At 47.2% G+C, this 17,504-nt stretch overlaps 1 long non-coding RNA gene across 1 annotated transcript; it reads left to right on the top strand.

Annotated features, from left to right (window-relative positions):
* The first annotated feature begins 3,718 nt into the window (after positions 1–3,718).
* Positions 3,719–5,330, top strand: LOC132807032 (uncharacterized). Its single transcript, XR_009641919.1, has 2 exons — positions 3,719–4,596; positions 4,850–5,330. It is a non-coding gene; the product is annotated as an uncharacterized LOC132807032 (long non-coding RNA).
* The last annotated feature ends 12,174 nt before the right edge of the window (positions 5,331–17,504 follow it).

Raw genomic sequence — 17,504 nt, 5'->3', positions numbered from 1 at the left:
TACTTGTTACATTCTCCCACTTCTTCCCTGTCCTTTTCACTCAAAACTCACACAACACTAGGTTATCGTCCAACAGGTTTATTTGAAAGCACTAGCTTTCGAAGTATCGGTCCTTTCTCTGGTATCACGGGGGAGGAGGTATCAGAGACCGAATTATCGAAGCAAAGGGTCAGACAACTCAGATGAACATTCCAAGGATACAAATGCTCTAGGAAGGATAGAAAGGGGGGGGTCAGGAAAGGAGGCGGTGTGGCCTTTTTGATCAGGGATCACATTATAACTGTACTTAGGGAGGTTATTCCTGGGAATACACCTCTGGAAGTTATTTGGGTGGGACTGAGTTATAAGAAAGGGGCGTTCTCTTTCTTCGGATTGTATTCTAGAACTTCCCTCCAATCCTCAGTGGAAAACTGAGAAACAAACTTGTAAGGAGATCTCCGCTATCTGCGAGAATAATAGGGTAGTCATGGCAGGGGATGTTACTTTCCAAACAGAGACCGGGACTGCCATAATGTTAAGAGTTTAGATGGAGAGGAATTTATTAAGTGTGTGGAAGATAATTTTCTGATTCAGTATGTGGATGCACCAACTAGAGAAGGTGCAAAACTTGACCTACTCTTGGGAAATAAGGCAAGGCAGGTGACTGAGGTGTCAGTGGGGGAGCAGTTTGGGGCCCCCAACCATAATTCTCTTAGTTTTAAAATACTGATGGAAAAGGATAGACCTTTGATCTAACTTTTGAAATTCTAGATTGGAGGAAGGCCGACTTTGACAGTATTAGGCAAGAAGTGTCAAAGGTTGAGTGGGGGCAGATGCTCGCAGGTAAAGGGTCGGCTGGAAAATGGGAAGTCTTCAGAAATGGGATAACTGTACATTCCTGTTAAGATGAAAGGAAAGACTGGTAGTGGAGGGAATGCTGGATGACTAGAGAAATTGAGGTTTTGATTAGGAAAAAGAAGGAGGCATCTCTCAGGTACAGAGCAGAGATCCAGTGAATTCTTAAAAGACTGTAAAGGCAGTAGGTGTGTACTTAAGAGGGAAATCAAGCGGGCAAAACAAGGGGACATGAGATAGCTTTGGCCGTAGGGTTAAGGAGAATCCAATGGGATTCTGTAAATGCATTAAGGACAAAAAGGTAGCTAGGGAGAGAATAAGGCCCCTCCGAGATCGGCAAGACAGCCTCCATGTGCAACCGCAGGAGAATGGGGAGACACTAAGTTGGTATTTTGCACCATTGTTTACTGTGGAGAAAGACATGAAAGATATAGAATGTGGGGAAATCGATGGTGGCATCTTGAAAAATATCCATGTTACAGGGGAGGAGGTGCTGGATGTCTTGAAATGAATAAAGGTGGATAAATCCCCAGGACCTGATCAGGTGTACCCTAGAACTCTGTGGGATGCTATGGAAATGACTGCTGGGCCCTTTACTGAGATTGATGGTCACAGGTCATGTGCTAGAAGACTTTAAGAAAAGTGGTGAGGAAAAGCCAGAGAACTGTGGACCGGTGAGCCTGACATCAGTGGTAGGCAAGTTGTTGGAGGGAATCCTGAGGGACAGGATGTACATGTATTCGGAAAGGCAAGGACTGATTCGGGATAGTCAACATGGCTTTGTGTGTGGGAAATCATGTCTCACAAACTTGATTGAGTGTTTTGAAGAAGCAACAAAGAGGATTGATGAAGGCAAAGTGGTAGATGTGATCTATATGGACTTCAGGAAGGCATTCAACAAGGTTCCCTATGGGAGACTGATTAGCAAGGTTAGATCTCATGGAATACAAGGAGAACTAGCCATTTGGATACAGAACTGGCTCAAAGGTAGAAGACAGAGGGTGTTGATGGAGGGTTGTTTTTCAGACTGGAGGCCTGTGACCAGTGGAGTGCCACAAGGATCGGTGCTGGGTCCACTACCTTTTGTCATTTATATAAATAATCTGGATGTGAACATAGGAGGTATAGTTTATAAGTTTGCAGATGACCCCAAAATTGGAGGTGTAGTGGACAGCAAAGGAGGTTACCTCAGATTACAACAGGATCTTGATCAGATGGGCCAATGGACTGAGAAGTGGCAGATGGAGTTTAATTCAGATAAATGTGAGATGCTGCATTTTGGAAAGGCAACTCAGTGCAGGACTTACAATTAATTGTATAAGATTCCAGGGATTGTTGCTGAGCAAAGAGACCTTGGAGTGCAGGGTCATAGCTCCTTGAAAGTGGAGTTGCAGGTAGATAGGATAGTGAAGGCGGCGTTTGGTATGCTTTCCTTTATTGGTCAGAGTATTAAGTACAGGAGTTGGGAGGTCATGTTGTGGTCATACAGGGCATTGGTTAGGGCCACTGTTGGGATATTGTGTGCAATTCTGGTCTCCTTCCTATCGGAAGGATGTTGTGAAACTTGAAAGGGTTCAGAAAAGATTTACAAGGATGTTGTCAGGTTTGGAGGATTTGAGTTACTGGGAGAGGCTGAACAGGCTGGGGCTGTTTTCCCTGGAGCGTCAGAGGCTGAGGGGTGACCTTATAGAGGTTTATAAAATCATGAGGGTATGGATTGGATAAATAGACAAAATATTGCCCTGGATTTGCAGAGTCCAGAATTAGTGGCCAAGGTTTAGGGTGAGAGGGGAAAGATATAAAAGGGACCTAAGGGGCAACATTTTCACACAGAGGGTGGTACGTGTATGGAATGAGCTGTCAGTGGAAGTGGTGGAGGCTGGTACAATTGCAACATTTAAAAGGCATCTGGATGGGGACATGAATACGATGGGTTTAGTGGGGTATGGGGCAAATCGGACCAAATTAGGTTGGAATATCCATCTGACCGCCATGGATGAGTTGGGCCGAAGGGTCTGTTTCCGTGCTGTGCATCTCTAGGATTCTATGACCTGATGTGAATGTATTGAACAAACCTTAAAATGGTTCCTTCCCGTTAAAACATTTAATCCGTTAGAAAGGAGATGCAGGTTTTGATTGACTAAATGCAATCTTCTTGCAAAACACTGCCCTGAGATAACTAAAGATTTTATTTTTATGTATACAAAGGATGACATCTATGCTTGTTGCATTCTCTGTCACCATGTCCTCTCTTCCCCTCCCGTCACCCAGGTCTGGCAGGGAGACAGACCCCCTTGTTCTGTTATTCTCACATTTCCCATCACTTAACCTGAACTATCAGCAGTTTTTTTGTTCTCCTCCAGCTGTCGTATAACTGCTGTAACCCTCCACACTCGACCAGCTCTGAAGAAGAATCCGCGAGACTCGAAACTTGCTCTCTCTCTCTCTCTCCACGGATGCTGTCTGACCCGCTGTGAGCTCCAGCGTTTGTTATTGTTCAGTGCAGATGCCAACAATTCTGCAGTGATTTGTTGTTGCAACAGTAGGACCGTGCTCTGGATAGGAACGAGTTTGCCCGCTGTCTTGACCAGGAATGCAAGCCGGTGCAGCATCAGCTGTGAGCAGGGTCAGACCTCGAAGGGAGGGAGGGAGGTTTATGGCCTGGTTTTAAAAGGAAGAGGGACATCTAGACCACTGGTTGCTTACCAACCCTCCCTGGAGTCAGTCTTTACATTGCCTAAGTTTTAGTGAGCAAAACGCCTCCAAAAGTTGCAAGGCTTTTCCTTTACTCCAAAAAAAAGGTTCAGGTTGCGTGAGGTCAAACCAAGTTCATCCTTCAGTCGTGAAACACTGAAAGTTGGCACATTGGAGGCAACAGGTAATCAGAGTCGATTAAAGTGTAATGCTGGAAAAAGCACGGTCGGTACTTTTTCCAGTGCCACACTTTATCGACTCTTGATTTCTCCAACATCTGCAGTCCTCACTATCTCCTAGTTGTAACAGGTAATCAGGCATGCAAGTGATAGATACTGGACCGTTATTTCAAGGAGATGTGAGCACAGGAGTCAGGAAGTCTTGCTGTAACTGTCTCTGAAGTACTGTGAGCAGTTCTCTTTATTTCAGGACAGATATTTTTTTACCGGGGGGGTGCGGGGCAGTTCCGAGAAGGATTATTAGGACCATCCCTGGTGTGGATAATTGTCCTGTGACTGTGCTGTACACCTCTGTAACTCTCTGACCGAATAGGTGCTGTTTCCCCGCATCGTCTCACAAACACAGAGGTCCCAATTTAAGACTGAACCAACGAACTAACTATTCTTTCATAGTCACAAAGTCCGACAGCACGAAAACAGATCCTTCGGTTTAACCAGTCCAGGCCGACCATATTCCCAAGCTAAACTTAGTCCCTCCTGACTTCTTCTGGCCCCTATCCCTCCAAACCTTATTTATCCAAATATCTTTTAAATGTTGTAACTGTGCCCGCAATCCTCTACCTCCTCTGGAAGTTCATTCCACACACAAACCACTCTCTGGGTAAAACAGAATTGACCCCTCATGTCTGTTTTAAATCTTCCTTGGCGTACTTTAAAAATATGCCCTCTAGTTTTGAAAGGCCCCACTCAAAGGCCTTTCCCTTATCTGTATCCCACGTGATTTTGCAAAACTCTTTATCAGGTCACCCTTCAACCCCCTACGTTCCAGTGAAAGAAAACTCCTGGCCTCTCCTTCCAACTCAAACTCTCCAGGCCCGGAAGCATCCTGGTAAGTCTTTTCTGAACCCCCCTCCCCCCTCCAATTTAATGATATCCTTCCTGTAGCAGGGTGACCTGAACTGGACACAGTACTCCAAAAGAGGCCTCACCAAAGTCCTGCACAGCCTGCTCCTCTTTTTTTATTGAAATATTATGATGACATTTTCCTGCTCCTTCAATCACCTCAATTTCAGAGCCTTAGCTTGTACTCCTGTGGCTTCTCTTTCACCCCCCCCCCCCTTAATTTTTCTCTGTTTTAAAAGAGTTTCACGGATTATTAGAAGACGGAGATTTGGAGTCGGGAAAACTCGAACGTCTCTCGGCAGCTGGGCAGGATCAGACTTGGAGATGGCGGTGAACGGCGCTGCCCGCACTGAGGAGAAACCTGCAAAAGCACCAGCGGACCCACACGGACAAACAAACCTCTGCAATGTTCCCCCCGCCCCAGTGCAGAAAATTCCGCAAAGCTTCGTGGGAACTGATGCCCTCACACGAGACTGTTTTGACTGCCCCAGTGGGTAGAGGCGATCAGGAGAGAATTTCCAATTAGCGCACACTATCAAGAAGCCAGCGGGTTCACAACAAGCTCGTAGAATTAGATTCTGCCATTAGTCACATATAGGACTGAACTATGGTTTATTGGAGTTGGTGGTCTGCCGATGTTAAGAAAAGTCTCATGCTTAGTTACAGGGGGTTAATATTATAGATTAAACCCAAATTAATTATCTTTATTCCCCCCAGCAATCTCTGTTTTAGCCTCTTTTGTTCACAAGGTTGAGACAATCTGACCAGCCTGCTCCTGTTGGGTGGTTTTCCCTTTTTAAGTTATACCAAAGGAGCCAGACTTGTGTCTGTGTATCCGTGTGTCTCTGTGTGTGTCTCTGTGTGTGTTATTTGCCAGTTTTAACATTGGAAAGAGAGCCAAAAGCAACGTCCTGCCCTGAACCTTCTGCATGTTCATTCATTGCAACCAGGGGTCATTTCTTGTTCTGATGGTTCAAGGTCACACACACCAGGTTGTGGTCCAACAGGTTGACTTATGGAATAAACAGGTTTACTTGGAGGAAGCAGCTTTCGGAGCACTGTCCCTGGGTCAGGGAGCTGGGACTGGGGTTAATGGTGATGTGACTCCATTGCAGCCTCACACTTTGTTACAATGCGCTGGCACGCCATTCCATCCCTGTTCATCCCGATTGGTCGGAGGACAGGTCACTCATCTTTCTCCTCGCTCCGATTGGTTGGAGGGCCGGCCGCTCATTTACACTCCGATTGGTCGGAAGACAATGGAGGACAGGTCTCTCTCACACACGCACCTTTCTCTTCGCTCCGATTGGTCGGAGGACAGGTCACTCATCTTCCTCTTCGGTCCTCCAGGCCCGCCCACTGAAGATAGACAAGAGATGGGGAAGACTTTGTATGTTTGCAATGTGGAGTTGCCACTGTTGGAGTAGGGGCTGGACAAAGTTAAAAATCAGGCCTCTTTGCAAGAGGTTTTGCAGTAGGGTTAAAATCAATGACTGCAGACCATGCTGGAAACCAGAGTCTGGATTAGAGTGGTGCTGGAAGAGCACAGCAGTTCAGGCAGCATCCAAAGTGCAGCGAATTCGACGTTTCAGGATTAAAAATCACACGACGCCCAGGTTGTAGTGCCAGTTATATTACTGTCCGGCACGGTAGCGCAGTGGTTAGCACTGCTGCCTCATAGTGCCAGAGGACCCCGGGTTCAATTCCCGACTCAGGCGACTAACTGTGTGGAGTTTGCACATTCTCCCCCGTGGGTTTCCTCTGGGTGCTCTGGGTTTCCCTCCCACAGTCCAAAGATGTGCGGGTCAGGCTAAATTGCCCGTAGTGTTAGGTAAGGGGTAAATGTAGGGGTATGGGAGGGTGTGGACTTGTTGGGCCGAAGGGCCTGTTTCCACACTGTAAGTAATCTAATCTAACCTGCAAGCTTTCGAAAGGTAGCTAGCGGGGGAGGGGGGCAGGAACATAGGACACGGAATTAGCCACTGTCCAGTCATTCAGCACCTCTCCCATAGTGATATATGACACATGTCCAAAGCTAAAAAATCAAAGTGTCAGACAGCATTACGCAATGTCTTGAACAAACCTAGATTGCTATTACGTCTTTAATCACTTAGAACGGGATGCAGGTTTTGATGCATTAATATGTAAATCCCACAATTTCTTTGAAGTCATATCCCTGAGATAAAGGTGACATCTCAGCTCAGACAATGCATTAAAGGTGCGATGTTAGAGTCTGTCTGTATCCCAGTCTCGAGTCGGACTGAGCTGCCGGTGTTGGACTGGGGTGGACAAAGTTGAAAATCGCACGGTACGAGGTTATAGTCCAACAGGTTTATTTGCAAGTGCCAGCTTTCGGAGCGCCTGACAACCACAGGATGACGGAGCGGCACTCCCAAAGCTAGTACTTCCAAATAAAACTTGTTGGGCTATAACCTGGTGATGTGTGATTTGTAATTGGAGTCAGACTGGTTCTATTTCCAAAGTAGGAATTTACAAAAATGCCACATATTGTGTGCTCTTTGAACAAAATGGAATGTATCTGCAAATCTTATCTGTATGTGTGTGTGTATATCTGTGGGACAGAGAGAGACCTGCGTACCCATTCTAAAGACTTAACAGCAATCTCGGTTTGTTCAATACATTGCATCAGTTGTATGACACTTTGGTCTTGTACAATAAACTCTGTGTCCTCTGATCCTGCCCCTACCTGAAGAAGAAGCAGCGCTCCGAAAGCTTGTACTTTCAATTAAACCTGTTCGGCAAAAATATCTGGCGTTGTGATTTTTAACTTTGTAAATTTGCGTTATCTATAACTGTGGCTGAGGTGCTGAATGAGTGGAGAGTGGCTAATGTTGCGTCTTTTTATAAAGAAAGGTTATCAGGAGTAGCCTTGGAACTCTAGTCCTGCGAGTCTAACCTTGGTGGTGGGTAAGATGTTGAGTCTGAAAGAGAGGATTTATATGCATTTGGAGAAGCGAGTAACGATTGGAGATAGCATGGTTTTGTGTGAGGGAAACCGTGTCTCACAAACTTGATTGAGCTTTTTGAGGAAGTTATCAAAGGTTACCCAAGATGACAATGAGATCTTGATCAACTGGGTCAACAGGCTCAGGAGGAGTTTAATTTGGATAAGCGCGAGGTGTTGCATTTTGGTAAAATAAGAGCAAGACTTATACGATTAAAAGCAGGGCCTTGAGCAGTGTTGTAGAACACAGAGACCCAGGCATTCAGGTATACAATTCTTCGAAGTTTGATTCAAATGTAGACAGCTGAAAATGTGTTGCTGGTCAAAGCACAGCAGGCCAGGCAGCATCTCAGGAACAGGGAATTCGACGTTTCGAGCATAAGCCCTTCATCAGGTATGCTCAAAACGTCGAATTCCCTATTCCTGAGATGCTGCCTGGCCTGCTGTGCTTTAACCAGCAACACATTTTCAGCTGTGATCTCCAGCATCTGCAGACCTCATTTTTTATTCAAATGTAGACAGGGCAGTTAAGAAGGCGTTTAGCACACTTGCCTTAATTGCTCAGAGCTTTGAGTATAGGAGTTGGGGACGTCACGTTGGGGTTGTACAGGACATGAGTGAGGCCTCTTCTGCAGTACTGCATCCAGTTCTGGTCGTCCTGTCACGGGGAAGGGTATTATTAAACTGGAGCGGGTTCAGAGACGATTTATCAGAATGTTGCCAGGAACAGAGGGTTTGAGTTAGAAGGAGAGGCTTGGGACCTTTTTGACTTTAGCATAGGAACTTGAGGGGTGACCTTCCAGAGGTTTACAAAAGGGTCTCTTCTCAAGGGTGGGGGATTTCAAGACGAGGGGGCATATTTTTAAGGTGAGAGAGGAAAGATTTCAAAAGAATACGAGGGGCAATGTTATTACGCAGAGCGTGGATCGAGTGTGGAATGAACTTCCCTGTGGATGTGGGGACAGTGACAATGTTTAAAAGACATTTGGATGGAAATGTGAATAAGAAACGTTTGGGGGGATATGGGCCAGGAGCAGGCAGGTGGGGACTAGTTTAGTTTGGGATTAGGGTCAGCATAGACTGGTTGGACCAAAGGGGAAGTATGACTCTTTGTCTCTCTCTCTCTGTCTGTCTTTCCTTCTCTCTCTCTCCCCTAATCTATACTTCTCTTCCTGTGGAAGCCTATGTGTTATTTGTAGGCAAAAGTGAGGACTGCAGATGCTGGAAACCAGAGTCTAGATGTGAGTGGTGCTGGAAAAGCACAGCAGGTCAGGCAGCATCCGAGGAGCAGGAAAATCGACGTTTCGGGCAAAAGCCCTTCATCAGGAATAGAGGCAGGAAACCTCCAGGGTGGAGAGATAAATTGGGGGGTGGGGGGAAGCGAGGGGAAGGTACAAAGAGTAGAAGAGGTGAATGGGGGTGGGGATGGAGGTGATAGGTCAGACAGGAGGGTGGAGTGGATAGGTGGGAAGGAAGATAGGCAGGTAGGACAGGTCATGGGGACAGTGCTGAGCTGGAAGGCTTGAGTTGGGGGGAAGGGGAAATGAGGAAACTGTTGAAGTCCACGTTGATGCCCTGGGGTTGAAGTGGTCCGAGGCGGAAGATGAGGCGTTCTTCCTCCAGGCGTCTGGTGGTGAGGGAGCGGCGGTGAAGGAGGCCCAGGACCTCCATGTCCTCGGCAGAGTGGGAGAGGGGAGTTGAAATGTTGGGCCACGGGGCGATGTGGTGGGTCTCCCGGAGATGTTCCCTAAAGCGCTCTGCTAGGAGGTACCCGGTCTCCCCAATGTAGAGGAGACCGCATCGGGAGCAACGGATACAATAAATGATATTGGTGGATGTGCAGGGAAAACTTTGATGGATGTGGAAGGCTCCTTTAGGGCCTTGGATGGAGGTGAGGGAATGGGGGCCGTCAGAGAAGGTCAAGAAAATCAGGCAGAGTGGCCATTGATCAGGAAGTGAAATTGGATTTTATTGTCATGTGTACTCAAGTGCAGGAGTACGGTGAAAAGTTGCCATCCTGCGGTGCCATCTTACACTACAAAACCAGAATAAAAAGAAACAGAGCCGAAAGGAAAGGGGGAAGCATCCAGCTCTTCGAAGTCCTTATCCAAAAGGAAACGAAAATGTCCAGAGGCCCTCAGGATCACTTTTTGTCCAGTCTGTGTTTCTATCTGCGTGTTTGTCTATGCATGTGTCTGAGTGCGTTGTCTGTATGTGTCAGTGTGTATCTATCTCTGCATGCAATGAGAGGTGCTTTGGCTGGGAGGTTGAATGACTTAAAACTGTTGAAGCCTCTCTCCCTGGTGATCGCTTTGTTGATTAAAAATGATGCAACACCACCATCTACTGGCGAATCAATGCTACTGTACTAGTGGCAGACATTTGCAAAGGCCATGAAATTCTTTTTTCTTCTTCATGACTACCTTCTGGAGTTCGGGGGTCTAATTTCATTCTCATTAACTCCTTTGCTTGGCAAAGCCATCAGCAAGTAACGACACCCTCTGCATGCTAACAATGATTTATTGTATTAGTTAGCCAAATCCTCTATCCAGCACCATGGCCTCTGACCTGATTATTGATGCATCAAACACCATCTGGAAATCCAAACCGACATCTTGTTCCCTTTTATCCTACTCGTTATCTCCTCAAAGAATTCCACTAAAAGTTGTCGGACATGATTTCCCCCTTGACCAGGGTGGCTCAGTGGTTAGCGCTGCTGCCTCACAGCACCAGGGACCTGGGTTCGATTCCAGCCTCAGGCGACTGGCTGTGTGGAGTTGGTACATTCTGCCCCTGTGTCTGCCTGGGTTTTGTCCCACAATCCAAAAGACGTGCAGGTTATGTACACTGGCTATGCTTAAAAAGTTGCCTGTAGTGTTAGTTGCATTAGTCAGGGGTAAATGTGGGTGGGGTTACTCTTCGAAGAGTTGGTGTGGACTTGTTGGGCCGAAGGGCCTGTCCCTATGTACAGTAGGGAATCTAATCATGACAGCCTTTCTCATAGTGTCCTGATGACCGATGTTAAGCTAACTGGCCTAGAGTTACCTGTTTCTCGTCACTCTCTCCCTTTTCAGTAAAAGTCCTGAGACTGAGTACAAGGAAGGTGAGAGATGCCAGTAAGGGTGATAGTCAGAGGTGCAACTACATGGGAGAAGTTGTGAATGAATACAGTGATACGGAGTAAAAGTAATTCAGGGCAGAATGTGAAGTTTTAAGTTGAGGTGGTGAGATTGCACAGGCCTGTGTTCTCTCTGCTTTGCCAGGAGTAATGACACAGGTTTGCAAACTGTTAAATACACAAAGCTGAAACAAAGCTGTTTTGTTTTTCAGTTTCTCAGTATACCAACATTTGAAATGCTCCCACGTGATGTGGATGTACTGAAAATAATCTTATTTATCAATCTTTCTGTCCATGATTCTACCTGTCTGTCGATTTAGAGTCTTGGAGATGTACAGCATGGAAACAGACCCTTCGGTCCAACCCCTCCATGCCGGCCCAGAGATCCCAACCCAATCTAGTCCCACCTGCCAGCACCCAGCCCATATCCCTCCAAACCCTTCCTATTCATATACCCATCCAATTGCCTCTTAAATGTTGCAATTGTACCAGCCTCCACCACTTCCTCTGGCAGCTCATTCCACACACGTACCACCCTCTGTGTGAAAAATATTGCCCCGTAGGTCTCTTTTATATTTTTCCCCTCTCACCCTAAACCTATGCCCCTCTAGTTCTGGACTCCCCGACTCCAGGGAAAAGACTTTGCCTATTTTCCCTATCCATGCCCCTCATATTTTTGTAAACCTCCATAAAGTCACCCCTCAGCCTCCGATGCTCCAGGGAAAACAACCCCAGCCTGTTCAGCCTCTCCCTGTAGCTCAAATCCTCCAACCCTGGCAACATCCTTGCAAATCTTTTCTGAACCCTTTCAAGTTTCACAACATCTTTCTGATAGGAAGGAGTCCAGAATTGCACGCAATATTCCAACAGTGGCCCTAACCAATGTCCTGTACAGCCACAACATGACCTCCCAACTCCTGTACTCAATACTCTGACCAATAAAGGAAAGCATACCAAACGCCTCCTTCACTATCCTATCTACCTGCGACTCCACTTCCAAGGAGCTATGAACCTGCACTCCAAGGACTCTTTGATCAGCAACACTCCCCAGGACCTTACCATTAAGTGTATAAGTCCTGCTAAGATTTGCTTTCCCAAAATACAGCCCCTCGCATTTATCTGAATTAAACTCCATCTGCCACTTCTCAGCCCATTGGCCCATCTGGTCAAGGTCCTGTTGTAATCTGAGATTTACCTGACTTTTTATTCTCTAGGGTGTAGGTTTGCTCGCTGAGCTGTAGGTTTGATATCCAGACGTTTCATTACCTGGCTAGGTAACATCATCAGTGGCCACCTCCAAGTGAAGCGAAGCTGTTGTCACCTGCTTTCTATTTATATCTTTCTCCAGGATGGGGTTCCTGGGGTTTGTGGTGATGTCATTTCCTGTTCGTTTTCTGAGGGGTTGATAGATGGCATCTCGATCTATGTGTTTGTTTATGGCGTTGTGGTGGGAGTGTCAGGCCTCTAGGAATTCTCTGGCATGTCTTTGCTTAGCCTGTCCCAGGATAGATGTGTTGTCCCAGTCGAAATGGTGTTTTTTTTTCATCCGTGTGTAGGGCTACGAGGGAGAGAGGGTCGTGTCTTTTTGTGGCTAGCTGGTGTTCGTGTAGCTTGGTGGCTAACTTTCTTCCTGTTTGTCCTCCATAGTGTTGGTGGCAGTCCTTGCATGGTTTTGTCCATGGGTTGTACTCTCTGTCTTTTTAATCTCTGTCTTTCCTTCTGTTTAGCCCATCAATCGTTGTTTAGAGTCATCGAATCATACAGCATGGAAATAGACCCTTCGGCTGAAGGACTTTTGCGATTTTCTTGCTCCTCGGATGCTGCCTGACCTGCTGTGCTTTTCCAGCACCACTCTAGTCTAGAATCTGGTTTCCAGCATCTGCAGCCCTTCTTTTTACCTTTGGCTGAACCAGTCCACGCTGAATATAACCCTACACTACACTAGTCCCCCCGACTGGTCCTGGCCCAGAGCCCTCCAAATATTTCTTATTCATGCGCTTATCTTAATGTCTTTTAAATGCTGTTAATTGTACCCATTCCCACCACTTCTGGATGTTCATTCTACTCACGAACCACTGTATAAAAAATTTCCCCCTGTTGGGTTCTTTAAATCTCTCTCCTCTCACTACAAAAATACTCCCCCCATCTCGAAATCCACCACCCTAGAGAGAAGACCCTTGTCTATATCTATTACCTATACCTATATCTATATTCTATACCTTATCTATATCCCTCATGATTTTATACATTTGTCTTTCCAATGACCATTTAAATGCCCTTAAAGTTGGCGAGTCTACTACTGTTGCAGGCAGTGTGTTCCAGTGAGTAAAGAAACTACCTCTATCACCCTTCAATTTAAAGCTACAGCCCGTCGTGCTAGCTATCACCATCCTAGGATAAAGGCTCTCACTGTCCAACCTATCTAATCCTCTGATTATCTTCTACATCTCAATTAAGTCAACTCTCGAATGAAAACAGCCTCAAGTCCCTTGGCCTTTCCTCATTAAGACCTCCCCTCCAGACCAGGCAACATCCTGGTAAATCCCCTCTCAACCTCTTCCAACCCTTCCACATCTTCCCTACAATGCAGTGACCAGAACTGTGCAAATACTCCAAGTGCGGCCGCGCCAGAGTTTTGTACAGCTGCAGCATGACCTTGTGGCTCCGAAACTCAGTCCCTCTCCCAATAAAAGCTAACACACCCATTTCCTGTTCCTCGGATGCTGCCTGACCTGCTGCGCTTTTTCAGCAACACATTTTCAGCTCTGATACTCCAGCATCTGCAAACCTCACTTTCTCCTCCTAACAGCTCTATCAACGTGGGTGGCAACTTTCAGGGATCTATGTACATGGACACTGAGACCTCTCTGTTCATCTCCACGACCAAGAACCTTACCATTAACCCAGTACTCTGCATTCCTGTTACTCCTTCCAAAGTGAATCATCTCACACTTTTCCACATTAAACTCCATTTGCCAACTCTCGGGCTAGCTCTGCAGCTTATCTCTCTCTCTCTCTAACCTACAACATCCTTCGTCACTATCCACAACTCCTTAGTGTCATCCGCATATTTACTAACCCAGCCTTCTATGCCCTCATCCAGGTCATTTATAAAAATGACAAACAGCAGTGGCCCCAAAACAGATCCTTGCAGTATACCACTAGCAATTGAACTCCAGGGTGAACATCTCCCATCAACTACCAACTTTCAGCTAGCCAATTTCTGATCCAAACCGCCAAATCACCCTCAATCCCATGCCTCGGTATTTTGTACAATAGCCTCCCGTGGGGAACCTCATCAAATGCCTTACCGAAATCCACATACACCACATCAACTGGTTTACCCTCATCCACCTTCTTAAATAACTCAATAAGGTTTGTGAGGCACAACCTACCCTTCACAAAACCTTGTTGACTATCCCTAATCAACTTATTCCTCTCTAGATGATTATAAATCCTACCTCTTATAAACCTTTCTAACACTTTACCCACAACTGAAGTAAGACTTACTGTCTGTAATTACCAGAGTTGCCTTTACTCCCCTTCTCGAACAAGGGGACAACATTTGCTATCCTCTGGCACTATTCCTGTAGACAATGACGATTTAAAGATCAAAGCCAAAGGCTCGGCAATCTCCTCCCTAGCTTCCCAGAGAATCCTAGGATAAATCCCATCCGGCCCAGGGGACTTATCTATTTTCACACTTCCCAGAATTGCTAACAACTCCTCCTCCTTGTGAACCCCAATCCCATCTAGCCCGTATCACGGGATTCTCCTCGACAACAATGTCTTTTTTCCAGTGTGAACACCGATGAATCCCGGAAAACAGCAGCGAGATCCTCATCGGGGAAAGGGACTGACCTCCCACTCCGTGTACGGGAAGGGACTCAGTCAATCGTCCAACCATTTCACTCCAGGTACAGAAAGTGTGGCATGTGTCATGGAGTCCAGTGGATGCGGACACAGTAACGCTTCAAGCAAGTTTCAGCAAACAATATTTGACACCTCGTCGGGTGGAGGGATGGTCAATGGCCAAACGCTTTGTTGAGGGGGAGGAGGGGGGGGAGGGAGGTCGTTTTTTTCACAAGTATTGTGAAAGGTAGAGAAGTCATCGACAGGCTGGAGGAAGGAATTTCAGGGGTTCACGTCCAGGAATATTCCCCCCCCCCGCCCCCTCCCCAACACCACCCTGAGGAGAAGTTCAGAAAATCAGGGATTGGAAGTGGGAGAATATGCTCTTCGGAAGAGGGAGCAAGCACAATGAATGGCAGGATTCATGAAGAAGCTCAGAAGGATCATGGGATGCTTGTCCACAGGCCCCTGAAGGTGACAGGACAGATTATAGGGTGGGAAAGGAGGAAAAGGGACCACTTGCACCTATTAGTAATTGGCATAGAATATGTGAGCAGGGAGATTCCCTACAGTGTGGAAACAGGCCCCTCGGCCCAACCAGTCCACACTGACCCTCCGAAGAGTAACCCACCCAGTCCCGTTTCCCTCTGACTAATGCGCCTAACACTATGGGCAATTTAACACGGCCAATTCACCTGACCTGCACAGCTTTGGACTGTGGGAGGAAACTGGAGCACCCGGAGGAAACCCACACAGACGCGGGGAGAATGTGCAAACTCCACATAGACAGTCGCCCGATGACGGACTCAACCCAGGTCCCTGGCACTGTGAGGCAGCATGTTAGAGCTGAACAGGCCTGTGACCGACCGTGTTCTGGGATCGGTGCTGGGTCCCCTTCTGTTTGTCATGTATATAAATGATTTGGAGGAGAATATAGGAGGCAAGGTTAGTCAGTTTGCCGTTGACACCAGGATTGGTGGTAATAGTGGACAGTGTAGAAGGTGATCTAAGATTACAAAGAGATCCTGATCAATTGGGTCAATGGGCTGCGAAGTGGCGGGTGGAGTTTAATTTGGACAAATGCGAGGTGCTGCATTTTGGGAAAACAGACAAGGGCAGAATTCTACAATTAAGTACAGCCTTGGGTCATGTTGTAGAACAGAGACCCCCTAGGGGTTCAAGCACATAATTCTTTGAAGTTTGCATTACAGATAGACAGGGGAGTTAGAAGGCGTTTAGCACGCTCGCCTTCATCGCTCAGACCTTTTTGAGTTGAAGAGTTGGGACGGTATGTTGGGGTTGTACAGGACACTGGTGAGGCTTCGTCTGGTGTACTGCGTCCCGTTCTGGTCGCCCTGTACCAGGAAGGATACAATTAAGCTGGACAGGGTTCGAAAGAGATTTACCAGGGTGTTGCCCGGAATGGAGTGTTTTGAATTCTAAGGAGAGGCTGGGAGTTTTTTTCACTGGCGTGTAGGAGGTTGAGGGGTGACCTTATAGGGGGGTTTATAAGATCATAAGGTGCATGCAGGTGTCTTTTCCCTCAGGTGGGGGATTTCAAGGCTGGGGGGGCATATTTTTAAGGTGAGAAGAGGAAGATTTAAAAAAAAGATGAGGGGCATTTTTCTTTCAACAGACAGTGGTTCATGGGTGGAATAAACTTCTAGAGAGTAGTTACAGTATTTAAAAGACACTTGGATAAGTAAATGAGTTAGAAATGTTTGGTGGGACATGGGCCAAGTGCATTCAAGCAGCACTAGTTGAACTTGGGATTATGTTTGGCATGGACTGGTTGGACTGAAGGGTCTGTTCCAATGCTGTATGACTCTGACTCTATGAGCGACTGAGTCCCTTCCCATAGCCAGTGCAGGTAAGGCACCTCTCCACTGTTCAAGAGCATTGGTATTCAGTGAGGCAATGACCTACTGGTAGTATTGCTAGACTATTAATCTAGAGACTGAGGTAACGTCCTGGGGACCCAAGTTAAACCCCATCTCTTTCAACCCCCCCCCCCCCCCCAACAGCTGATGGTGGAATTTGAATTCGATAGATTTAAAAAGGAATTATGTGTCTTAACGATGGCCGCAAAACCGGTTGTTGGAAAATCGCAACGGGTCTCCCATCTCGCCTCGTTCAGGGAAGGAAACTGCCGGCCATACCTGGTCTGGCTTTCAGGTCACTCCAGACCCACAGCAATGTGGTGGACTCTTACATCGTGCCCAGTAAGGGACGGGCAATAAATGCTGGCCCTGCCCTCACCCTGTGAATGATCTGAATCCGGTCCCACAGTCGGAGCACCTCGACGGACTCTCCTCAGAGCGAACGCTTCGAGTCCCAAGTCGCCGGGCGGGCTTTGAGAAAATGTCCCGCAGTTTGGGCGTTTGAATGGTCTCTCTCTGTGGTGTGAACTCTCTGGTGCCTGAGCAAGGCGGATGAACGGATCAACCTCTTCCCGCACTCAGGGTAGGAGAAAGGCCTCTCCCCTGTGTGGATGTGCTGGTGTTCGGTGAGGGCCAATGACCACCTGAACCCCGTGCTGCAGCGGAATGGCCTCTCCTCGGAGTGAATCTGCCAGTGGGTCATCAGATCGCAGGCAGCTATGAAGGACTTCCCGCAGTGTGAACACTCGAAAGGCCTCTCCCCGGTGTGAACCCGCATCAGTTCCCTGGACCTTTTGAAGCACTTCCCACAGTGCAGGCAACAGAACGGTCGGTGTGAACCCGCTAGTGAGACGCGAGGTCCCCAGAACTTTTGAAGCCCTTCCCGGAGTCCGGGCATCTGTAAGGCCGCTCTGCGGAGGGAGCGCGTCGTTGGGCTCCCAGATTGGTGGAACTAACGAAGCACTTGCCGCTGTCCAGGCATTTGAAAGGTCTCTCGCCGGTGTGGACACGTTGATGGCGTACGAGCTCCCCGGAACTTTGGTAGGCCTTCCCGCACTCTTGGCATTCGAAAGGCCTCC

Source organism: Hemiscyllium ocellatum, assembly GCF_020745735.1.
Source record: "Hemiscyllium ocellatum isolate sHemOce1 chromosome 27 unlocalized genomic scaffold, sHemOce1.pat.X.cur. SUPER_27_unloc_1, whole genome shotgun sequence".
NCBI lineage: Eukaryota > Metazoa > Chordata > Chondrichthyes > Orectolobiformes > Hemiscylliidae > Hemiscyllium > Hemiscyllium ocellatum.
The sequence above is the reverse complement of the archived record's forward strand: the minus strand, read 5'-3'. Positions and strand labels throughout refer to the sequence as shown.